Source organism: Phyllobates terribilis, unplaced genomic scaffold (genome assembly GCF_046119375.1).
Source record: "Phyllobates terribilis strain yellow unplaced genomic scaffold, ASM4611937v1 Scaffold_19__1_contigs__length_20705806, whole genome shotgun sequence".
Lineage (NCBI taxonomy): Eukaryota > Metazoa > Chordata > Amphibia > Anura > Dendrobatidae > Phyllobates > Phyllobates terribilis.
In genome coordinates this window covers 8011811-8023979 of record NW_027362779.1, presented here as the reverse complement: position 1 = coordinate 8023979, position 12169 = coordinate 8011811, and positions in this window count along the sequence as shown.

Genomic DNA, 12169 nt, shown 5'->3' with positions numbered 1-12169 from the left:
CCCCTGCTGGTCGCATCGCCGCAGTGCAGGTTGTTATGGGCTGATCAGGAGCCCCTATGCCGCTCTCCATGGTGCGACCCCCACTGCTGTGTCTTGGGGTCTGTTACACCTGATATATAGGAGCTGAGTACAGGCTGCTGCTGGGGCCCCTGATACCATTACTATGTGGCCCTTACACCTGATATATAAGGGCTGAGTACAGGCGGCTGCTGGGGCCCCTGATACCATTACTATGTGGCCCTTACACCTGATATATAGGAGCTGAGTACAGGCGGCTGCTGGGGCCCCTGATACCATTACTATGTGGCCCTTACACCTGATATATAGGAGCTGAGTACAGGCTGCTGCTGGGGCCCCTGATACCATTACTATGTGGCCCTTACACCTGATATATAGGAGCTGAGTACAGGCTGCTGCTGGGGCCCCTGATACCATTACTATGTGGCCCTTACACCTGATATATAGGAGCTGAGTACAGGCGGCTGCTGGGGCCCCTGATACCATTACTATGTGGCCCTTACACCAGATATATAGGAGCTGAGTACAGGCGGCTGCTGGGGCCCCTGATACCATCACTATGTGGCCCTTACACCTGATATATAGGAGCTGAGTACAGACGGCTGCTGGGGCCCCTGATACCATTACTATGTGGCCCTTACACCTGATATATAGGGGCTGAGTACAGGCGGCTGCTGGGGCCCCTGATACCATTACTATGTGGCCCTTACACCTGATATATAAGGGCTGAGTACAGGCGGCTGCTGGGGCCCCTGATACCATTACTATGTGGCCCTTACACCAGATATATAGGAGCTGAGTACAGGCGGCTGCTGGGGCCCCTGATACCATCACTATGTGGCCCTTACACCTGATATATAGGAGCTGAGTACAGACGGCTGCTGGGGCCCCTGATACCATTACTATGTGGCCCTTACACCTGATATATAGGGGCTGAGTACAGGCGGCTGCCGGTGCCCCTGATACCATTACTATGTGGCCCTTACACCTGATATATAGGAGCTGAATACAGGCGGCTGCTGGGGCCCCTGATACCATTACTATGTGGCCCTTACACCTGATATATAGGAGCTGAGTACAGGCTGCTGCTGGGGCCCCTGATACCATTACTATGTGGCCCTTACACCTGATATATAGGAGCTGAGTACAGGCTGCTGCTGGGGCCCCTGATACCATTACTATGTGGCCCTTACACCTGATATATAGGAGATGAGTACAGGTGGCTGCTGGGGCCCCTGATACCATTACTATGTGGCCCTTACACCTGATATATAGGAGCTGAGTACAGGCGGCTGCTGGGGCCCCTGATACCATTACTATGTGGCCCTTACACCAGATATATAGGAGCTGAGTACAGGCGGCTGCTGGGGCCCCTGATACCATTACTATGTGGCCCTTACACCTGATATATAGGAGCTGAGTACAGGCGGCTGCTGGGGCCCCTGATACCATTACTATGTGTCCCTTACACCTGATATATAGGAGCTGAATACAGGCGGCTGCTGGGGCCCCTGATACCATTACTATGTGGCCCTTACACCTGATATATAGGAGCTGAGTACAGGCTGCTGCTGGGGCCCCTGATACCATTACTATGTGGCCCTTACACCTGATATATAGGAGATGAGTACAGGTGGCTGCTGGGGCCCCTGATACCATTACTATGTGGCCCTTACACCTGATATATAGGAGCTGAGTACAGGCTGCTGGGGCCCCTGATACCATTACTATGTGGCCCTTACACCAGATATATAGGAGCTGAGTACAGGCTGCTGCTGGGGCCCCTGATACCATTACTATGTGGCCCTTACACCTGATATATAGGAGCTGAGTACAGGCTGCTGCTGGGGCCCCTGATACCATTACTATGTGGCCCTTACACCTGATATATAGGAGCTGAATACAGGCGGCTGCTGGGGCCCCTGATACCATTACTATGTGGCCCTTACACCTGATATATAGGAGCTGAGTACAGGCTGCTGCTGGGGCCCCTGATACCATTACTATGTGGCCCTTACACCTGAAATATAGGAGCTGAGTACATGTGGCTGCTGGGGCCCCTGATACCATTACTATGTGGCCCTTACACCTGATATATAGGAGCTGAATACAGGTGGCTGCTGGGGCCCCTGATACCATTACTATGTGGCCCTTACACCTGATATATAGGAGCTGAGTACAGGCTGCTGCTGGGGCCCCTGATACCATTACTATGTGGCCCTTACACCTGAAATATAGGAGCTGAGTACAGGTGGCTGCTGGGGCCCCTGATACCATTACTATGTGGCCCTTACACCTGATATATAGGAGCTGAGTACAGGCGGCTGCTGGGGCCCCTGATACCATTACTATGTGGCCCTTACACCTGATATATAGGAGCTGAATACAGGCGGCTGCTGGGGCCCCTGATACCATTACTATGTGGCCCTTACACCTGATATATAGGAGCTGAGTACAGGCGGCTGCTGGGGCCCCTGATACCTTTACTATGTGGCCCTTACACCTGATATATAAGAGCTGAGTACAGGCTGCTGCTGGGGCCCCTGATACCATTACTATGTGGCCCTTACACCTGATATATAGGAGCTGAGTAAAGGCGGCTGCTGGGGCCCCTGATACCATTACTATGTGGCCCTTACACCTGATATATAAGAGCTGAGTACAGGCTGCTGCTGGGGCCCCTGATACCATTACTATGTGGCCCTTACACCTGATATATAGGAGCTGAGTAAAGGCGGCTGCTGGGGCCCCTGATACCATTACTATGTGGCCCTTACACCTGATATATAGGGGCTGAGTACAGGCGGCTGCTGGGGCCCCTGATACCATTACTATGTGACCCTTACACCTGATATATAGGAGCTGAGTACAGGCGGCTGCTGGGGCCCCTGATACCATTACTATGTGGCCTTTACACCTGATATATAGGAGCTGAGTACAGGCTGCTGCTGGGGCCCCTGATACCATTACTATGTGGCCCTTACACCTGATATATAGGGGCTGAGTACAGGCGGCTGCTGGGGCCCCTGATACCATTACTATGTGACCCTTACACCTGATATATAGGAGCTGAGTACAGGCGGCTTCTGGGGCCCCTGATACCATTACTATGTGGCCCTTACACCTGATATATAGGAGCTGAGTAAAGGCGGCTGCTGGGGCCCCTGATACCATTACTATGTGGCCCTTACACCTGATATATAGGGGCTGAGTACAGGCGGCTGCTGGGGCCCCTGATACCATTACTATGTGGCCCTTACACCTGATATATAGGAGCTGAGTACAGGCGGCCGCTGGGGCCCCTGATACCATTACTATGTGGCCCTTACACCTGATATATAAGGGCTGAGTACAGGCGGCCGCTGGGGCCCCTGATACCATTACTATGTGGCCCTTACACCTGATATATAGGGGCTGAGTACAGGCGGCTGCTGGGGCCCCTGATACCATTACTATGTGGCCCTTACACCTGATATATAGGGGCTGAGTACAGGCGGCTGCTGGGGCCCCTGATACCATTACTATGTGGCCCTTACACCTGATATATAGGAGCTGAGTACAGGCGGCTGCTGGGGCCCCTGATACCATTACTATGTGGCCCTTACACCTGATATATAGGAGCTGAGTACAGGCAGCTGCTGGGGCCCCTGATACCATTACTATGTGGCCCTTACATCTGATATATAGGAGCTGAGTACAGGCGGCTGCTGGGCCCCTGATACCATTACTATGTGGCCCTTACACCTGATATATAGGAGCTGAGGACAGGTGGCTGCCGGGGCCCCTGATACCATTACTATGTGGCCCTTACACCTGATATATAGGGGCTGAGTACAGGCGGCTGCTGGGGCCCCTGATACCATTACTATGTGGCCCTTACCCCTGATATATAGGGGCTGAGTACAGGCTGCTGCTGGGGCCCCTGATACCATTACTATGTGGCCCTTACACCTGATATATAAGGGCTGAGTACAGGCGGCTGCTGGGGCCCCTGATACCATTACTATGTGGCCCTTACACCTGATATACAGGAGCTGAGTACAGGCGGCTGCTGGGGCCCCTAATACCATTACTATGTGGCCCTTACACCTGATATATAAGGGCTGAGTACAGGTGGCTGCTGGGGCCCCTGATACCATTACTATGTGGCCCTTACACCTGATATATAAGGGCTGAGTACAGGCGGCTGCTGGGGCCCCTGATACCATTACTATGTGGCCCTTACACCTGATATATAGGAGCTGAGTACAGGCTGCTGCTGGGGCCCCTGATACCATTACTATGTGGCCCTTACACCTGATATATAGGAGCTGAGTACAAGCGGCTGCTGGGGCCCCTGATACCATTACTATGTTGCCCTTACACCTGATATATAAGGGCTGAGTACAGGCTGCTGCCGGGGCCCCTGATACCATTACTATGTGGCCCTTACACCTGATATATAGGAGCTGAGTACAGGCGGCTGCCGGGGCCCCTGATACCATTACTATGTGGCCCTTACACCAGATATATAGGCGCTGAGTAGAGGCAGCTGCTGGGGCCCCTGATACCATTACTATGTGGCCCTTACACCTGATATATAAGGGCTGAGTACAGGCGGCTGCTGGGGCCCCTGATACCATTACTATGTGGCCCTTACACCTGATATATAGGAGCTGAGTACAGGCTGCTGCTGGGGCCCCTGATACCATTACTATGTGGCCCTTACACCTGATATATAGGAGCTGAGTACAAGCGGCTGCTGGGGCCCCTGATACCATTACTATGTGGCCCTTACACCTGATATATAAGGGCTGAGTACAGGCTGCTGCCGGGGCCCCTGATACCATTACTATGTGGCCCTTACACCTGATATATAGGAGCTGAGTACAGGCGGCTGCCGGGGCCCCTGATACCATTACTATGTGGCCCTTACACCAGATATATAGGCGCTGAGTACAGGCAGCTGCTGGGGCCCCTGATACCATTACTATGTGGCCCTTGCATCTGATATATAAGGGCTGAGTACAGGCAGCTGCTGGGGCCCCTGATACCATTACTATGTGGCCCTTACACCAGATATATAGGCGCTGAGTAGAGGCAGCTGCTGGGGCCCCTGATACCATTACTATGTGGCCCTTGCATCTGATATATAAGGGCTGAGTACAGGCAGCTGCTGGGGCCCCTGATACCATTACTATGTGGCCCTTACACCTGATATATAGGAGCTGAGTACAGGTGGCTGCTGGGGCCCCTGATACCATTACTATGTGGCCCTTACACCTGATATATAGGAGCTGAGTACAGGCGGCTGCTGGGGCCCCTGATACCATTACTATGTGGCCCTTACACCTGATATATAGGAGCTGAGTACAGGCGGCTGCTGGGGCCCCTGATACCATTACTATGTGGCCCTTACATCTGATATATAGGAGCTGAATACAGGCGGCTGCTGGGGCCCCTGATACCATTACTATGTGGCCCTTACACCTGATATATAGGAGCTGAGTACAGGCAGCTGCTGGGGCCCCTGATACCTTTACTATCTGGCCCTTACACCAGATATATAGGAGCTGAGTACAGGCGGCTGCTGGGGCCCCTGATACCATTACTATGTGGCCCTTACACCTGATATATAGGAGCTGAGTACAGGCGGCTGCTGGGGCCCCTGATACCATTACTATGTGGCCCTTACACCAGATATATACGTGCTGAGTACATGCGGCTGCTGGGGCCCCTGATACCATTACTATGTGGCCCTTACACCTGATATATAGGAGCTGAATACAGGCGGCTGCTGGGGCCCTTGATACCATTACTATGTGGCCCTTACACCTGATATATAGGAGCTGAGTACAGGTGGCTGCTGGGGCCCCTGATATCATTACTATGTGGCCCTTACACCTGATATATAGGAGATGAGTACAGGCAGCTGCTGGGGCCCCTGATACCATTACTATGTGGCCCTTACACCTGATATATAAGGGCTGAGTACAGGCAGATGCTGGGGCCCCTGATATCATTACTATGTGGCCTTTACACCTGATATATAGGAGCTGAGTACAGGCGGCTGCTGGGGCCCCTGATACCATTACTATGTGGCCCTTACACCTGATATATAGGAGCTGAGTACAGGCGGCTGCTGGGGCCCCTGATACCATTACTATGTGGCCCTTACACCTGATATATAAGCTCTGCTGGGACTCTGTATCCCGCCTGCATTGCATAATGGGGCCCCTGAATACTCTGCACATAAGGGCCCATAGCTCTAATTATGTTGTTTGCAATAGTCGCCCTCCTGCCACCCTGTAATATCGGGTCCCTGCCTGGTGTGGCCCCTATGACTTAATGTCCCCCTGTAAGTGCAGTACACCAGTTATCAGTCTACACGGCCAGGGTCCGGGACCCCTGTTGTTTTTGTACTGGCTTTGTAATATATGCTCATTATCAGGGCGCCCTCTTCTCAGACATCCATCTCATCATCCGTCTGTCTCATCCATATTTGCCATATGGAGGTTTCCAGAAATAGGGCAGAACCTACTGGACTTCTGTGAAAGTTGACGAATCTGTTGAGCGCGGCTGAAGCCTCCTGGGAGCCGAGGTAAAATCAGTGGCCGTGGTAAAATTGTGGAGCGGTGGGGTCTGAAAAAGGAATCATGACTATAAGGACAACGTTTGCACAAAGTGATTTCTTTAGAGCCCAACAGCCACTGTGTAAACCTGACAAAAATGCCCCCATCTATCCATCCATTCATCACTCTCATACTCTGTCTATGCAGGTATGTATCTCATCATTCTTCCTTACGGAGTTTCACATTGACCAGTCAGGGCTTTGGTGCGAACTCCCTCACAAAACTGGATTCGGTAGTGTGTGCTGACGAGGCCATAGGCTTAGTAGACTGCGCCTCCAGTAGGCGTACACACCTGATGCACGACAGAGGGCACATTCACTCTGTCTGGACCATTATAGTCTATGGCCACGTCAGATCATATGCCCGAATCCCGTTCAGGTGTAGGCTGCAGCAGGTGGCTGCTGCCTTCTGTGCCCCGCTCCTCCGCCACTGCCGTTCCCCCCAACACCCAGAGCCACAGTGTATGTATATATATATATATATATGTACACTACTCAAAAAAATAAAGGGAACACTTAAACAACAGAACATAACTCCAAGTAAATCAAACTTCTGTGACATCAAACTGTCCACTTAGGAAGCAACACTGACAATCAATTTCACACGCTGATGTGCAAATGGAATAGACAATAGATGGAAATTATTGGCAATTATCAAGACACCCTCAATAAAGGAGTGGTTCTGCAGGTGGGGACCACAGACCACATCTCAGTACCAATGCTTTCTGACTGATGTTTTGGTCACTTTTGAATGTTGGTTGTGCTTTCACACTCGTGGTAGTTTGAGATGGACTCTACAACCCACAGAAGTTGCTCAGGTAGTGCAGCTCATCCAGGATGGCACATCAATGCGAGCTGTAGAAAGAAGGTTTGCTGTGTCTGTCAGCGTAGTGTCCAGAGGCTGGAGGCGCTACCAGGAGACAGGCCAGTACACCAGGAGACGTGGAGGAAGCCGTAGGAGGGCAACAACCCAGCAGCAGGACCGCTACCTCCGCCTTTGTGCAAGGAGGAACAGGAGGAGCACTGCCAGAGCCCTGCAAAATGACCTCCAGCTGACCACAAATGTGGATGTGTCTGCACAAACGCTTAGAAACCCACTCCATAACGGTGGTATGAGGGCCCGACGTCCACAGATGGGGGTTGTGCTCACAGCCCAACACCTTGCAGGACTCTTGGCATTTGCCTTAGAACACCAGGATTGGCAAAGTGGCAACTGGCGCCCTGTGCTCTTCACAGATGAAATCAAGTTCACACTGAGCACATGTGACAGAGTCTGGAGACGCCGTGGAGAGCGATCTGCTGCCTGCAACATCCTTCAGCATGACCGGTTTGGCAGTGGGTCAGTAATGGTGTGGGGTGGCATTTGTTTGGAGGGCCGCACAGCCCTCCATGTGCTCGCCAGAGGTAGCCTGACTGCCATTAGGTACCGAGATGAGATCCTCAGACCCCTTGTGAGACCATGTGCTGGTGCGGTTGGCCCTGGGTTCCTCCTAATGCAGGACAATGCCAGACCTCATGTGGCTGGAGTGTCAGCAGTTCCTGCAAGATGAAGGCATTGAGGTTATGGACTGGCCCACCCGTTCCCCAGACCTGAATCCGATTGAGCACATCTGGGACATCATGTCTCGCTCCATCCACCAACGTCACGTTGCACCACAGACTGTCCAGGAGTTGGCGGATGCTTTAGTCCAGGTCTGGCAGGAGATCCCACAGGAGACCATCCGCAACCTCATCAGGAGCATGCCCAGGCGTTGTAGGGAGGTCATACAGGCATGTGGAGGCCACACACAATACTCAGCCTCATCAGGAGCATGCCCAGGCGTTGTAGGGAGGTCATACAGGCACGTGGAGGCCACACACAATACTCAGCCTCATCAGGAGCATGCCCAGGCGTTGTAGGGAGGTCATACAGGCACGTGGAGGCCACACACAATACTCAGCCTCATCAGGAGCATGCCCAGGCGTTGTAGGGAGGTCATACAGGCACGTGGAGGCCACACACAATACTGAGACTCATTTTGACTTGTTTTAAGGACATTACATCAAAGTTGGATCAGCCTGTAGTGTGTTTTTCCACTTTAATTTTGGGGGTGACTCCAAATCCAGGCCTCCATTGGTTAATAAATGTGATTTCCATTGATGATTTTTGTGTGATTTTGTTGTCAGCACATTCAACTTTGTACAGAACAAAGTATTCAATGAGAATATTTCATTCATTCAGATCTAGGATGTGTTATTTCAGTGTTCCCTTTATTTTTTTGAGCAGTGTATATATAAATATACCAGGATGGGGGATATTAACAGAATTGGGAGACATTACCCCTATAACAGTGTAAGCAGCAGACTCCCTCCCCCTTAACAGGGCATAATGACCACATTTTTTGCTTCAATTTTTTTTCTATTTTCCTCCTCTAATACCTAGGTACGTCTTATGGTCCGGTGCTTCTTATAGTCCGAAAAATACGGTATATGCATTCAGTATATATATACTATGGTAGATGGGCCCACTCAGTTGCACACAGAAGTAGCCACCGGAGCGCCGTCTCCTTAAGTCTCTCACTGGTTTATTTGAAGATGCTGCATAAGCCAGTGAGGAGTTAGCAAAAATAAATATGTGCTTTCTGACCTAAGGAAAAACAAAACATAACATACAGCCGTGTTGCTGTGGGGATCTGCCCGCTCAGGAGAACAACCATCCACTAGTTCAGCTTTTCCTTCTCAGGATACAAAGCGCTGGAGTTCCTCTCTCCAGCCCTACTGAACACTGAATGCCTTAGAAGGACTATATACATCCTAGTCCCCACCCTGGGGTGGAGATATGGTGAATGACCTCCCAAATGGTGAACAACCTCCCAACCCGCTCTATGGTCGTTCACAAAAACCCAGCCCTTAAAATGGCCGATTAATCCCTCTCAACACATAGTGTGCTGGTGGAAAACTTATGGGCTTCAAATCACTGAAGCTAACAGCCTCAGTGAAACATACCTCCCCTCCAGCACTTTGCCAGTGACTTTGTCACCATGTATATATAATCAGCATACTGTATATATATTATAAGCATACTCTATATATCCTTTTAAAAGCAGAAGTGTCAATAAATTATTTTTATCAGTTAACAAAATGCAGAGTAAAGTTTGATGGATGAACCAAGATCTCAGTAATAATAATTGTAATTTTTTTTTAATTAATAATAGGATAGAAGGGAGGGACAAAACCAGGAACAGAATCAGTAGGCAAACTCATAGTCAGGAGGACAGCCGGGGTCAGATACCAGGTGATCAGTAACCGCCACGTCTGCGAGCAGTATGAATACCGCGGAGCCTGGTGACAGAGGTGATACTGAGATTGTCCGGGCAGAGATGTAACAGTCAGAAGGCCACCGGTAGATGGTGAAGGTCCTTCTGTACAGCTCCAGCAGTGATGGTGGATCTGCTGGACTTCAGGGCGCTGGATGCGGAGGCTTACCGTCTTTTAGATGTCTCTAGGGGAACGGTGACAACACGCAAATACGCGAGCAGCCCTGGATAATCCACGCCGGCAGGATGATAAGATCCGGCGGAAGATGGAACCTATGAGAAGAGAAGGAAATATAATGTAAGTGATGGGACTCCATATGACATGATACTACTGTGCGGTCACTGTGGCCGGACGGCAGAGGAATCTCATCACACAGAGGTCAGGGATCATCGTCAGCCATCATACATGTGACAATCCCATCTCCGACAGATGACATCTGCTCCACATGAATTATTCTCACTGACGACATCACACAACATGGAGATGACTCTCACACTTACCTCGTCTCTTTTTCCCCTTTTTCCCATTTTCTGATTTTTCGTCATCAGCTGGAAATTCTGATCAGAAAGAAGAAAAAACAACAACTCACTAAAGACATATTGTTATGGGATCTGCTTTGTATCGCTCCTGTATATAGTATATAGATTGTTCTAGTCCTGTCCCCTATAGTCCTGACAATCTGGTATTACACAATAGGGCAGAATAAGTCCTATATACCGGACATGACCTCATATGAGGGGCATTAGATGTGTCACTAATATGGAGCAGTGAGCACCCTGTGTGCCGCCATGTGGTGCATCCCTAATGAGCGATATTCTACTATAGGAGACGATGTCTCATTATGATGACGGAGGTTACTGGATGCAACAATGTATCACAGAATCCATGATAATACTGTACAAAATTACAGAAATGGAGACACAGTATGGGCCATGGGCAAAGTAATTGGGTTCCTTGAAACATGGATAACATAGGAGACCCGTTAAAGAAAAACCATGTGGAAATATTTCACCCTTGATGACAACATTCACATTGTTTGTGCTATAGACATCTACGTACCTGACAATGGGGACGAGGACGGCAAGCTGGTTATAGCATCGTCTCTAGCAGATTCAGGAGAAGATCCTTTCTGCCTGTTAGGAAGAAGAAAAACGTGTAAATCACAAGTAAATTCAGTATAAAAGGGATTGTCTCACTAGAAGAACCCCGACTATAAGGCTTAATAGGACATATGAAAGTCATAGTGGGGAAGTCTCCTGCTCAAAACGACCTTCTATGGAAACAACTAGCAACAATGGCCGGCATGTAATACTACATATCTACTGCAGTGTGGGCAAAACTAACAATGCCTGACCGGCAGCAATTATGGGTTGTTATCTCCAGCGGATTCTGAAGCCAATAGCCAATGACCGCTGATCATGGGGCGGTGGATGCTGCATTCAATATTATGGTATTTATGTCCTATATTTGGTGTTGTGCACATATATTAGCCTGGAGCTCCCAATAATGACCCCATAATCTACTCACATTTCTGAGATGTTTCTGCTGGATGCCGGGGTACACTCTGGAGGAAACTTGATAGCGGTGGTACAGAGCTAAAAAATGACAAAAATAAGATATGAAATTAAATTTTTTACGTTTAGGTTATGTGCACACGATGCAGAAATGCTCAGGATTTTTTCCTGAGCGTTAAAGCATCTCTCTGGCAGGAAAAAATTCATGCGGATTGTACATGCGGTTTCCTGCCAGGGACATGCGGAAATGAAGCGGTCTTCACTTTCATTTCCGCATGCGGGTTGACAAGCACTTCCCAAGCGATTTTAGCATCACTTGGAAAGTGCTTGTCAACTTCACACTATATAAATCCATGCAGCCGGCATGGATTTATATAGTGTGTGATGTCAAAAAATAAAAAATAAATATATACTTTACCCTCTGATGGCCCCCGGTGTCCTGCTTCATCGGTCCCGGCTGCCGGCAGTGAAGACTGTAGGACCTTCCGACGTCAGCGTCACGTGACCCGTCACATGACTCTGACGTCAGCGAAGGTCCTTCATTCAACCGCGAAGTGCGCGGGAAGCCGGCAGGACGCAGCGCGGGCCGTCAGAAGGTGAGAATATATATATTTTTTATTTTATTCTTTTTTTTTTAATGGTACCTGGGTCTGGATGAGAGTCCTCTCATCCACACCCGGGTACCATCCGCACATTAGACCGCATGAAAAGCGCATCAACATATACAGTG